The 14,037-nt window shown below is 44.7% G+C and overlaps 1 protein-coding gene across 6 annotated transcripts in view; it reads left to right on the top strand.

Annotated features, from left to right (window-relative positions):
• Window positions 1–3,322: 3,322 nt before the first annotated feature.
• Window positions 3,323–14,037, top strand: part of DTX2 (deltex E3 ubiquitin ligase 2) — a 49,137-nt gene continuing 38,422 nt past the window's right edge. For 2 of the 6 annotated variants that reach the window (XM_049903569.1, XM_049903564.1), the window contains exons 1-2: window positions 3,323–3,457; window positions 5,060–5,144. The gene's annotated coding sequence lies outside the window, so the exon portion shown is untranslated. Of the gene's footprint in view, window positions 3,458–3,719; window positions 3,850–5,059; window positions 5,145–14,037 lie in introns of those variants that run through there. The other 4 variants (XM_049903566.1, XM_049903565.1, XM_049903568.1 and 1 more) reach the window with 4 other exon arrangements.

Here is a 14,037-nt window from a genome sequence, read left to right as displayed (position 1 = left end):
GCCTTTGCTGTGTATGTTGGGTTAAAGTTTAGTTCTCAAGTGGCCAATCTTGTTCCCTCATTTCCAGGTTCCCAAGAACATCCTACAGCAGCCTCAGAACATGCTCAGTTCCCTCTGGCCTGAAAAATCAAAGTCCATGCCCCCCAACCTCCCTCTTGCTGCTGCCCTATTTTGCTTCTTTTTATAACCAGAACTCTTTATTTTTCTCAAATAAAGCTAGTCCTTTTCCAGTTATAAAAATGGAAACCATTCATTGGGACACACTCAAATGATATAGAAAAAGTACAAAGAAAGTAAAAATCACCTGCCATCGCCCCTTTTTGGCTAGTGTGCTTCCAGGCACCATCTGCACATGAACAGCCATAGGCAATGTTATGTAAATTGTATCACTCCACCCACATGTGTCTGTCATCTGCCCCCCCCCTCCAAATACATCAGGAAACACAAAGATTTTTGTTAGAAGAGCTGGCTACGCTTCCAGACTCCATTCCTAAACTTCACAACCCAGAGACATGTGCTTGAGCCTCTACTGTACAACAGAAACCATTCTATGCTAACCTTCCTGTAGCTAAGCCTGAGGTTTGGGACCTTTCTTGAAGTCATCTGGCCAACTAAAAGATGAGAGAACCCCTGACCAGAGGTAGGAGCTCTATGTTGTGGCCTAGGCTCCCCTTCCAGGGGACCAGCTTGTTGGGCCTCTCAGGTGTATGTGACAGCACTGACCACCTCCTTCATGAGACATTCCCTTTAGTTTCTCTGATATTGTGCACACCCAGTGTCCACTAGTTCAGCCACTCTCCAGCTTCCTTCTCAGGCTACTCTACCTCTCATTTGTTCTTCAAAAGCTAGTGTTCCTCAGCCTTGTCCTAGACTCAGCTTTTCTTGTCCTCTGTGGTCTCTCTGGGTGATCTCCATCTCACTGCCTGTGACTCCAAATTCCCTATCTCCAGCCCACATCTTTCTAGAGACTCATACCTAGTTATCTCCCACCCCTCCTGTACCTCACACTCTTTAACTTGTCAACTCCCTGGAGCTGGTCCTTTTCTTCTGTTCTCTGCCTCATGGGAGGGTATTCTCATCCACCCAATCTACCAGGTCGTGTCCTACTTCCTGCCTCTATGGGAGCTGTGGGACTTCTCTACCTGGGCCTTATCCTGGACTCTCACATTGGTCTCCAGTCTTGGCCTCTCCAGCCACAACTAGAGGACCTCATCAAGCCTCCAGCTCTGAACCTGAAGTTCCCTCCCCTCCCCAGGAATCCCTGGGGATGCGAACAGTTAAGAGCTTGACTTCTAACTGAAAGGCTGGCAGTTCAAAAACCACTTAGAGGTGCCTCAGGAGAAAGGTCTGGAAATCTGCTTCCAAAAGGTCAGTCTTGAAAACCTGATGAAGTGCAGTCCTAGTCCGCACACATGGGATCATCTCAGTGGCAGCAGGGTTCTTCCCCCATGAGCCTAGGTTCCAGAAACTTTCCAACCCAGCCTCCTGCCATTGCTCTGCCTATTTGAGAGTGTAGGTGTGTGTGTGTGCAGCGGGGTTCTTGGGCAATAACCATTGCTCCAGCATTTTACTGAGGAAAAACGAAATCGTCAGAAAATAGCTTTTCAGTGTAGAAAGGCTTTTCTAATGATTCAGACCATTTCATCTGCGCTACCCCTGCTCACCACGAGGCCAACCATATTGGGGTGCTCAGGTCTGGAGTTAGATACTACCTGGATTTAAAGAACTGCTCTGCTAGTTGCCAACTGTATGATCTTAGAGACACTACTTAAGCCCTGTGCCTCGGTACTGTAGTCTTTATAATGGACGATAATGATAGTACCTACTTCATTGAGAGGATTCAATGAGGTGATGCATGCCACGTACATACTAAGTACTTTAGAAATGTTATAGATGGTTACAGTTGAGAGAACTGAGGCTCTCCAAGGGGAAGTGAGAAGTTTTCGTCCTAATATAGACACTGCAGGTACCTAGTATAAATCACAGGTAGAGTGCCACCCTCCATTTTTCCATGAATTATGCTCTGAGAGTAATTGTGTAAATCTGACATTGGGGCCTCCCCAGACCCAAGGTCTGTGTCCTCTAAGGCAGCTCTCAGGCTGTAAAAGGTCCTGGCCTAGGAACCAGAGACTGGGGCTGCTGCAGATTCTTTCTTCACTAACCTTGGGCAGGCTACTCCCCCCTTCTGGGCTTCAGTTTCCTCTTTTATAAAATGAAGCTTTTAAGCTGAATGAGAGGCAAGGTTTCTTCCTCCTTCTCCAGCAGTCTGAATCTGTGTTAAATTCCTGATAAGGTAGGAGTACATTAGGTCATGTAAAGATACTTAACTGCATGTAGCCAGCCCAAGATTCCAAAGACCCTGCGTTTCCTGAAAGGGCTTGCGAAATGGTCTATGGATGTAAACATTCACATTTGAGCTTTTTTCTGAGAGTCGCTTTCTTTAGTTTTTCAAAGGAGGTGTGTGATCTCAAGAGATTAAGCCACCAGCCTGGTTTCAGGCCTTATTATCTTCTGTCAGGACTATGGCAATAGCCTCTGGTCTCCCCACCTCCTTTCTCCTCCTCGCCAATAGATCCTCCGCTTACCACACAGGGCATCTTTCTAAACTGCACTGCTGACCCTTTCATTCCCGATTAAATATTTCCATTGGCTCCAGTTGCCCAAATTCCTTGCATGACTTTTAAAGTCCATCATGATCTTACTCAGCCCTCTCTCCATATTCATAGCCTGCCACACTTAACCCATTGTCTCCTTCCTCCCCCTCCTCTCCAGCCCTCTGCTTTTACCTTAGGGCCACAGGGAACTTTGAAACTTTTCACTGGTTCCTGAATGTGTCAAGAACTTTCATATCTCTCTTCCTTTGCACATCAAAATCCACCTACTTCAAAATCCACCTCAGAGGTCATCTCCTTTGTGAATCTTCGTGACTACCAACCCCCACCCAAAGTTAGGCACACCTCTTTCTGGCTTCCACTTCTTTATCACAGCATTTATCGCCCTAGATTGTAGTTGTGTGTTTAAGTGTCTGTCTCTCCAACAAGATAGGAAGTTCTCCCAGGAGAGAAACGAACTTTGACCATTTAACCTCCAATATTTTTTTTTTAGTCAGCACAGGGCCTGGCATCATATAGTACTGGTAAAAAACAAAACAAATTCTTTCGAACGAGTCAGTGAATTAAAGAAGTCACAAGTGAATAGGTGAAGAGTGAGTTTAGACCTGCACAGGTGCGAATTGCTTTCATCCCTGTGCCCGCTGTCCCGCCGGAACTACATTTCCCAGAAGACCGCGCGTCGTGGGCATGCGTACAGAGCGCTCGGAAGCTGCGACGCCGAGTTTCACTCTAGCTGTCTCCTCAGAGTCGGATCCTTAACTGGAGTGCTGCCCAGGTGAAGCCGGAGTCCCAGCGCGAGCGCCAGCGTTCCCCTCAACCTGTCCTCCTCTCCCGCCTCAGCTTTGGTGAGAGGGACGGGCAGGTCGTCTGCCCGTCGCCTGGGTTGGGGTCCCAGGGGCGGGGGGAGACTGAGCCGAGCTGGGACCGGAAGGGGGAGGCGTGGGAGTGAGGAAGGGCTGTGCTGGGGTCCCGGAGCCCTGGGGGTGAGGGTCTGGGGCTGGGAGGACTGGCCTCCGGGCTGGGGGTCCCAGAGGCGGAAGTTGGGGGAACTGGGAGGCGCTAGGGGCTTAGGACAGGACTGGGTGCCGGGGAGGAGGGTGAACGCTTAGTTAGAAGCTGAAAGGCTGCAGGGGGAGGGGCACAGACCCTAAGAGTTGGAGTCCGTCGGGAGACGTGCGCCCTTTTCCGCTAGGACCTGGAGGAGGTGGTGGCATTGCCACCGGGCTACCTGATTAGGGTATGAGGTCTGCCGCCAGGTGAAGGACTAACTGGGACCCGGGGTTGTGCTTTGGAAGACTTTACTTCGTAACTCAGTTTCCCTCCTCTCAAGTGGGGTTCTCTTTCCCGGAAGCTGTTTCCTGGTCGCTTTTGGGTGATCTGTAAACTATGCTGAAGAGGATTTAAAAGACTCTTCCTTTTTCTGGAGCTATTCTTTTTCATCCTTCCTTTCTCTGTCTGCTGCTGCCTTCCACACAGGTTCCACTTCCCTTAGCGCCCACAGCTGTAGACATAGGGTGTGTACAGACTCTTGGACCATGAATTAAAAGAAAACTCAAAATATTTCTGCATGCTATCCTAGCCCCTCTAGAATTCTGGAAAGTAGAATTTCTGGTAGCCAAAATCAGGCCTTACTTGAGCCATCAGGTTAAGTAAGCCTCTTATTCATTTGCTTTGTGACCATGGCCAAACTTTTACCATCTGGTGTGTTGACTTCCTGGATGTCTGCACTGTAGACGGGGTTATGAAATCCTTTTAGGCCTTCTAAGCAAGGGCTGGAAACCCTGGTGGCGTAGTGGTTAAAAGCTACGCCTGCTAACCAAAAGGTCTGCAGTTTGAATCTACCAGGTGCTCCTTGGAAACTCTGTAAGGCAGTTCTACTCTGTCCTGTAGGTAGGGTCGCTATGAATCGGAATCAACTCGACGGCAGTGGGTTTGGTCCTCGTTTATTCAAGGGCTCAGAAACCCTGGTGGTGTAGTGGTTAAGAGCTACGGCTGCTAACCAAAAAGTCATCAGTTTGAGTTCACCAGGCACTCCTTGGAAACTATGGGGCAGTTCTCCTCTGTTGTGTAGGGTCGCTGTGAGTTGGAATCGACTCGATGGCAACAGTTTTTTTTTTTTTTTTTTTGGTTGGATACAAGCAGGTATAAAAGCGTGTGTGTGTGTGTGTGTGTATTGAACTATGCCCTTGACTGTTGAGTGGGTGGAGGGAGACTACTGTACCTTCTTGCTCTGCCCAGGCTGAGTTGGGAAATCTGATGGTTTGTCCTTTTCCCGAGCTGCAGCACACGGATCCAGCATCTGTGCGTTCGTTTTCACTAACTGCTGTTTCTCAATTTAAAACCTGATCTCTCCTTTCTTACCGGCAAAGGTGCCTTGGAATGTGTGTCGCAGAGTCAGCAAGCCTTTCACATTTGCCTGTTTTTTGTTGTTTGCTTTTTATATCAAGATGGGAACTCAAACAAGTTATTCCTGCTAACGATCTGGTGTCTCCATCAAGAAGGGAGTTTGTGCCAGCTCTCCTTAGAGAAAAGGTGAGAGCCATGGCGACTTCATTTTGCTGCCTTCACAATTTCATTTTCAACAGAGAAGGTAGGGACTGAAGAGGGTGGAATTTGAGGGCTCCAGGATGAAAAGTGAGCCTTGGGAAGTTGATTGTTGATTGCCAGCTGACTCAGATAAATTAAAGTGGCTTCTTGCTAATTGCTTCTCCAGTTTAGCCAGTCTTAGAGGATGCTTTCCACATGATTTCCACTTTAAGACATACTTAATGGGATGAAGGACGGAATCACGATTTCTATATTTGAACTGGAAAATTTTCTTTGTCACATAACCTTTAGTGGGTGCCTCCTTTCTATCAAGCCATGTTCTCAGTGCTGGGGGTACAATGATGAGAAACAAGATCTCTGCCCTGTGGGAGCTCATTGTTGGGTGGAAGAGATAGACAAACGACAGCCACAACAGTGTTGTCAGTGTGATACCTGTTGAGGTGCAGGGGAAGCACCAGGCAGAGGCCTCAGATTGATCCAGGAAGGGAAGAGGGAGAAGAGAGAGCCAGGAAGACTTACTGTAGGGGCTGATAGCTGAGGTGGGTTGGGAAGGGGCAGTAGGATTTTGGAAGTGTGGAGAAACAGCGTGGCTGGGCTTCGGGGTAGACGAAGTCGTGAAATTGTTAGACACAGGCACTGTAAGAAGTGCAGTGTGGCTGGAACAACAAAGGGTGGGTGCAGGGCACAGGAAGCTGGAAAGGGAGGCAGGGGGCTGAATATGGAGGGTTTTGTAAGCCATGCCATTGCTCTGGGGAGCGAAAGGATTTTGAGCAGAACACGATGGGCGTTTTAAAAGAGCACCCTGGCTGGAAAGTGTGGCATACATTGGATTAGATTAATCTCTTTGCTTTTAAGCCTTGTGATTCCTTTTGCCATTCTTTCACCTATCTTCTTGACTATCTCCTTATACCATGCCAGCTTCTGGTAGTGGGAGGTAGACGTGAGGTTTTACCCTCAGGTTGCTATAGGCTAGTTGAAGAGATAAAATGGAGAAATGTAGAGGAAAGACAGTGCTGTGCAAGTTTTAAGGGGGTAGCTACTTTCTGTTGCACTCATCAAGGTGCTGTTTAAATTGGGTTTTGAAAGTATAGGTAAGTTGAGGCTGGGTTGTTAAGTAGATGGGATTCTGGGTAAAGCAGAGACGTGGAGGTGGGGAAATGCTGGAAGTATATGGGGGAGAAAGTTATCACTTAAATGCTTTTGGAGGGATTGGGGAAGGGAGGTGTAGATGAGAGAGGTTATTGAAGGGAAGTAACTCTGGCAAATATAGGTGGGTAGGGAGGGACCAGGTTATTATGGGCTTTGAATGTCAACCTAAGTAGTTTGAATTTTATTCTGGAGGTCCAGAGGGAGGTGTGGAAGAGGCAGGGCCAGTCATGGCCTGATACCTGAGATGGACTAAAGGAGAGACAGGAGATGGAGAAGCCAGTTGGGATGAAGTATTTATCAAGGTGAAAGACATGAAGATCCCAACCAAATGTTAGCAGTGAGGGCAGGGGGAGCTGCTGAAGGGAGGAGTGAGCAGGCCTTGGTAGCTGATGGGCTATAGTGGAGAATGTTGAAGAGGAAAAAGAATCCCAGATTTTTCTCCTAGCTGCATGAGGCAGAGTGGAGCCTGGGAATCCAGGAGGAGAAGGCGAATTAAAAAAGGAAGATGAATTTGGCTTCAGACATGTCATAGGTTCCTAAGGGTCCAACAAGAAATGGAGCCCTGGGCTGGGGAGAAAAGTCATTCATTTGTTCCACAAACGCTTATGAAATTCTTTGTGCCGGGCTTGTGCTTGGTGCTTGGAGTCAGTCTCTCTTGTGTTTGTTTTAATTTTTACCTGAGGTACTTAGAATCAGGTTAATAAACTCATCAGTGTCCATGTTTGGCCTGCTTTCACTTATTTAGCTTTTATTTTTGTTGTTGCTATTGATGTAAAAATATGTATAACATAACATTCGCTGATTCATTTCATATGTTATTTTTAATAATGTACTAAGCTCCCGGGATCCAGCTACTAACAAAAGTTAGGATCTTGAAACAGAAGTAACCATCTAATCATTTGGTTTTTCTTCCCTTTCTAGTCCTGAGGTAGCAAGCATCCCTTCATTTTCTATATAGTTTTGTCATAGCTGTGTGTATTACATTACTAAGATTTACCCATATTATTGCATATCATCGTGTCATGTGGCTCATTTGTTTTGACCACCTAGTAGTATCCATCAGTGTGAATTCACCCGAGGTTATTCATCTGATCGGCCATTGATAGGCAGTTAGTTGTTCCCAGGTTTTTGCTGTTGAGAGCATACTGCTCTGAACATATTTGTACAGGTCTCCTGTATTACAAGTGTAAGAGTTAATATTGAATATTAACTTAGTGATGGCATTGCTGGGTCATAAGGTAAATAGATGTCCAACATTAGTAGATATTGCCAAACTGTTTTCTGAAGTGGTTGTACCAGTTTATACTCCCACCAACAGCAGCGTGTGGGCCTTCCAGTTGCTCCACATCCTTGGCAACACTTGGTATTGATAGACTTATTTTTTGGAATGGGTATAAATGGAGTCTTTGGGATCTTGATTTCTTTGTCCCTTAACACTGATGTTGAACATTTCTTTATGTGTTTATTAGCCATTGTGTTTTCTGGGAAAATATTTGTTCATGTTTTTGCCACTTTTTCTGTGAACTTGTGTTTTTTAACTAAGTTGATTTGTAGGAATTCTTTATGTGTTCTTGATTTTAATCCTTCATATGTGTTGTGAATATGTTCTCCCTACTTGTGACTTGTCTTTTCACACTTTTAAAAGGAGTCTTGATCATCAAGCATTCTTAATTTTGACGTAGTAAAATTAATTTTTTTTCATTCGTAGTTGGCGTTTTGTGTCTTGTTTAAAAAAGTCTTTTCCTGGACATAATTTTTGCCTTGAAGGTGCTTACACTCTAGTGTAAGGGACAGACACATACTTACACTCAGATAGCACCTGGGCACTGATTGTTAGAAGTGACCATTTCTTTTCTAACAATGTAGGAAAGATTTTACAGGCAGAGTCCCAAGGCAGGAATTAAGAGATGAGTAAGTAGACAAGTGAGGATAAACATTCTGAGTGTGTTACGAAGGGCGTGAAACAGCCTGGCCAATTCTAGGCACTGCATGGAGGTCTGTATGGCTGGAGTGGAGGGTCTGAGGAGCTCAGGCATGAAGAAGGTTTTAGGATTGGCAAGCAGGAAGTTATTGAAGCCATGGGAAGAGATGAGAGGATTCAGGGGGAGAAGGAGGAGAGGTAGACCAGGGCCTGACTTGCTGATGCAGAGAAGGATATCAGCACCTGGTGTGGTTCTGAGAAGCAGTTAGAACCCCAGGAGGTAGGCCCTGACAACACTTTACCTGCTGTGCTATTGGATGCGCGTCATCGTCAGGTATTGGGCAAAGACTGACATGTCTGCAGAGGGCAGGGCATGTCATTGGTGAGGCTGGCCAGAGGCATAAGCTCTCTCTTGCTTATTGGTAGGCAAATTCAGGGAAGTATTTCTCAACTAAGTGGAAGAACAGTGATAGATGTTGGGGCGGCAGGAGGGCTGGGGTCAGCAAACTGGTCCACTGGCCAAATCCAGCCCACTGTTTTTGTTAACAAAGTTTTATTGGAACACAGTCATACCCATTAGTTTATACATTGTTAGTGGCTGCTTTCTTGCTACAGTGGCAGAGCTGAGTAGTTGTGACAGAAACTGCATGGTCAGCAAAGCCTGAAATACTTACTTTCAGGCTCTTAACATGAAAAATTTGCCAACCTCAGCAGTTGAGAGTAGTGGTGACTGGTGACCTGAAGAGAACAGATCAGCCATTGCTCTGGTCTTGCCCAGTTTTTGCTGGGTGGATAATGGATCTAATCTAGGCCAGACCTATAAATGTTGCCATGTTTTCTTCAAGAGAAGGTGGAAATCTTTTTTTTTTTTTTTTTGATGGTGAATGTATCAATTTTTAAACGTTGACTCAGTTAAAACCAAGCAAATCAAAAAAGGTTCGTGTAGGCCAAGCAGAACACATCTACGGGCTGATTTGTTTAGCACTGTTTTACCCCTTTTGTGTTGGTGGTAAACACAAGGATGTTAGAAACAAATTTGGGTTTACTTAGTCCCTGTGCATTCTCAACCAAGTCGCTTACCTTCTTTTGCCTCATTTGTACACTCGTGTGGAAAATGAGTTTAATATCTACCTCCCAGGACTGGGAGGATTCACTGAGAACGCTTATGAAGGACTCGGTGTAACGGTGGCGCCTAGTAAGCTCTCAGATGGTAGCCATCACTGTTATTACTACATCTGTCACAGCTTCACTAGCCCCCCATTTTGGCCCCTGGGTGGACCTGTAGACCAGGGCTCAGCCCTCTGATTAGCTGTGGGTCATCAGGTCGCTTTTCCTGAAGAAGGAGCAGCCGGTTCTTGATGCTGGTGATGGAGGGTGCCCACAAGGAACTCTCATGTTGCTGAGGCCTGCACTTGGCTGCCCTGCGGCTTTCTGAGAGCCATTTGGAGGCCTGCCCCTGGAGGGCTCAAGTCAGGCACCAAACAGAAGAGGCATTGCGCCTCCCTTCCAGCTGTCTGGTGTGCAAGGAATAAATGGTGTGTTGGTTTCCTTTCATCTCTTAGAGACCTAGTAACAGCTGGGTGGCACTGGCTTGAATGATCTCTTATAAAGACAAAAGCCCCATCTTGCAGTTCTCACAGGACTATTGCTATTTAAAAAATTTAGGCACCTGGATAGTCTGTTCTAGGCATTTTCTTGAAACTCGGGGAGGGGGTTATGTGTCGGCAAGGCGGTGCCATGATACTTTGACAAAGCCTGTTACTAAGTGAAATCCCACCAGGGTAGTAGCAGCCATTTAAAGTAATGATAGTAAGGCACAGTGGTGGTGGTTTGGCTTATATTTATGATCTTCTAAAAATGTTTGGCATTTGAAAGAAATTTTTCTGATAACAAAAGTAATGCTTTCTTACTTTAGAAAATGTGAAGAGTTCAGATATATAGGGAAGTAGAACAAAAGATCTCTATAGTTTCTCCAATCAAAGGCTGCTATTGTTAATATTTCATTTGAGTTTTCTCTATGCATTTCTTTTACATAGCTGAGATAAAGCCGTGGCAAATATTTTTATGTAGAATTTTTTTTTTACTTTTATGTATTTTTTTATTTATGTAATCACTTTTTTTTATTTCCCAGAATTCTGTATTCTTTTTTTTAATTGTACTTTGGATGAAGGTTTACAGAACAAACGTTTCTTATTAAATAGTGCACGTTTTATGACATTGGTTAACAGCCCCACGACGTGTCAACACTGTCTGTTCTTGATCTTGGGTTCCCTATTATCAGCTTTCCTGTCTCTCCTGCCTTCTAGTCCTTGCCCCTGAGCTTTTGTGCACCTTTAGTCTTTTTGTTTTATGGGCCTGTCTAATCTTTGGCTGAAGGGTGAACCTCAGGAGTGACTTTGTTACTGATCTGAAGGAGTGTCCAGGGGCCATACTCTTGGGGTTTCTCAGAAGTTTTTCTTAAGAACCTGTCTTACTAAGATAGGTTCTTGATTACTGGATGAAAGTGAACATTTTTAAACCTCTTGATACTCATTTGATATATATAACCAAATGGTTTTCTGAAAAGATTTTAACCTTCCCAGTAGTATGAAGTCTCCGTATAATTTTTTTTTTACTGATTTGTTAAGCAAAAAATAGTATTCATTGCTTTTAACTAAAAAAAAAAAAAAAATTTTTTTTTTTCCTAGCAAGTAGAACTTTTTTTGATATGCTTGTGCACAGGATTTCACTTTCCGACTGTACTGTAAGAAGTCTTTGAAGGTCATGTTCTAGTTATAGGTCTTGCTCATAGTGTCAGCTGATGGGGTGTGGCATTTCAGGCCCATCCATCTTGGAAAGGGTCAGTAAGAGAGGCAGCTTAGGAAGTGGGACTTAAAGAGTGAGGTGAGTTGAGTGAGTTTGGGAGATTCAGCCCACAGAGAGGTCCGAAGGGAACTGAGCAATGATGCCAGACGTATTTGTGGAGCTGGAGCTGGAAGAGGCTTTAGAAGTCACTTGGTCTCCCTGGTCTCCAATCCAGGCTCCCCAGAACTCTCCTGTTACGCACAGCAGCTCCATGGGCCTCTTGAGAGGTAGGAATGGAGGCCCACTTCTGTGTCAGGAAGAGCACCCCACTATTCTGTGTTTTGCATATTGATGGGCAGCAGATGTCAAATTTGGAAAAGCTTTCTGCTCCTTATAAAAAGTTAGAAAACCAATGCAGCCGCCTGAGAAGTAGTCTAGAGAAGGGAAAATGACTGTCCCCAGGTCACCAAGCACGTGGGAGACTGAGTGGAGGTGTCCCTCGCAGAGCCAGTATGCCCTCCTTGCTACAGCATTCAGGTGTGAGCAGAAGGAGGCGTCCACCGGGCAGGCTCCTGCTCCACTCAGGCCAGGGGAGAGGGAGGCCCCAGTGTTAAACATTTTGGTAGGCTTTGGAGGGATGAAACGGATTTCTCACACGCTGGCAGTTGTAAGTGATTTGCCACCGTAGCCCTGGCTGCGTACTAATTTCAAATCAGACGCTTCTTCCCAGAGGCTGCCAGCTGTAGTGGGAGCCATTCGTGTGGGCTTGCCCACTTGGAAGCTCGCAGTTAGGCAGGATGAATTTCACTCAGCTTCTTCTGCCAGCTCATACCTTGTTTAAAGCTTATCTAAATCCTCTGAGGATAGAAAGATTCGTAGGTACATGCAATTTTTTTTTGTTTCAGTGAAAGTGCCTTGCAGATAAAATAACAGCATTTTCCCTTGTGCCTCAGCAGTGCAGTGCTTGGACAGGGGTTTCCAGCTAAAGCTGCTAGGAGGATACACAGGAAAGCTGGTCAAGGTCATTGATTAAAAAAAAACGAAAACTTGGCCTGATCATAAAAAGTAATACAAACATTGTAGAGCTTTTCAAAGTATAGAGTTACCCATAATTCCACCACCCCAAATAACATTTCAGTGTTGTCCCTTCCTGCCTTATAAACTGGCTTATGTAAGATAGAACATGGGCCTTATATTTTGACAGACTGGTTGCCTGATCTTGGGTAAATGCTTAATGTTTTTGGACTTAGTTCCCTCATCTGTAAGACTAGGAATAGTCCCTGTCTTTCGGGGTTGTCATGAAGGTTTGAGAGAGGTGGCTGGCAAAATCACCAAGCAGAGTGCGTGCCACGTGGTAAAGGGCGCTCGGTAAATGGCACACACAGCCGCATGAGAGCAGAATGTGTGTGCAATTCTGTATCTGTATTTTTAATTTTTCATGAGCATTATCGTAGGTCCTTAATCCCTTTGTGAACATTTTTATTCTATCATTAGGATGTCCATAGTTTATTTAGCGTTTCCTTGTTTAGGTTGCTTCCAGGTTGAGACTTTTATCCCCAGCCGATAGTGATGATAAAAATTTATTGTGATAAAATAAAACATTTGCCATTGTAACTATTTTTTACCCTTTAAAAATTTTATTGTGGTGAAAATATATAACAAAGTATTTGCTATTTTAACCTTTTTTTTTTTTTAAGCAAAGTTTTTATTTCAAAAATTTTAAAGCTATCGTGGTAAATACTTTAAAGAATGATTTTGGAGATTCAGAACATGTAGATTTAGTATTACCTTTTTTAAAAAAAAAATTTATTGTGCTTTAAGTGAAAGTTTACAAATCAAGTCAGGCTCATACAAATTTATAAACACCTTGATATATACGCCTAATTACTCTCCCCATAATGAGACAGCACACTTCTTCCTTCCACTCTCTCTTTTTGGGTCCATTCAGCCAGCTTCTGACCCCTTCTACCTTCTCATGCCCCTGTAGACAGGAGATGCCAACATAGTCTTGTACTGACTTGATCCAAGAAGCTCATTCTTCACCAGTACCCACTGTCTTTTCCATAGTCCAGTCCAACCCCTGTCTGAAGAGCTGGCTTTGGGAATGGTTCCTGTCTTGGGCTAAAGGAAGGTCTGGGGACCATGACCTCCAGGGTCATTCTAGTCTCAGTCAGACCATTAAGTCTGGACTTTTTATGAGAATTTGGGGTGTGCATGCCACTGTTCTGCTCCCTCAGGGGTTCTCTGTTGTGTTTCCTGTCAGGGTAGTCATTGGTATTTTAACCATTTTTAAGTGTACAATTTAGCTACATCAGTTATATCATTCACCATGTTGTACAACCATCGCCACTGTCCGTTTTCAAAAGTTTTTCATCACCCCGAACAGAAACTCCGTTCCTCTTAAGCAATAGCTCCCCATTACCTTCCCCCTAGCCCCTGGTAACCACTAATAAATTTTGGTCTCTATGCATTTGCCTATTCTAGATACTCCAGGATCCTACAAATTTGTTCTTTTGTGCCTGACTTATTTCACTCAGCATAATGTTTTCAGGGTTCATCTGTGTTGTAGCATGTATCAGAACTTCACTTCTCTTTATGACTGAATAATATTCCATTGTGTCCATCTGTTGATGGACACTTACTTGGGTTGTTTCAACCTTTTGGCTATTGTCAATAGTGGTACAGTGAACATTGGTGTACAAGTTTCTGTTTGAGCCCCTGTTTTCAAGTTTTGGGTATATCCAGGGGAGTGGAATTCCTGGGTCATATGGTAGTTCTTTGTTTAACTTTTTGAGAACCACGACACTGTTCCCCACAGCAGGTCTGCACCTTTTTACATCCTTACTAGTAGGGCACATGTGTTCCAATTTCTCCAAATCCTCACCAGCACTCGTTATTTTCTGTTTTCTGATAATAGCCATCCCAGTGGGTGTGAAGTGGTGTCTTATTGTGGTTTTGATATGCATTTCCTTAAGACTACTGACAAGGAGCCCTGGTGTCACAGTGGTTAAGCACTTGGCTGCT

Source organism: Elephas maximus, chromosome 12 (genome assembly GCF_024166365.1).
Source record: "Elephas maximus indicus isolate mEleMax1 chromosome 12, mEleMax1 primary haplotype, whole genome shotgun sequence".
Lineage (NCBI taxonomy): Eukaryota > Metazoa > Chordata > Mammalia > Proboscidea > Elephantidae > Elephas > Elephas maximus.
Note: the sequence above shows the minus strand (reverse complement) of the source record. Positions and strands in the feature narration are given on the sequence as shown.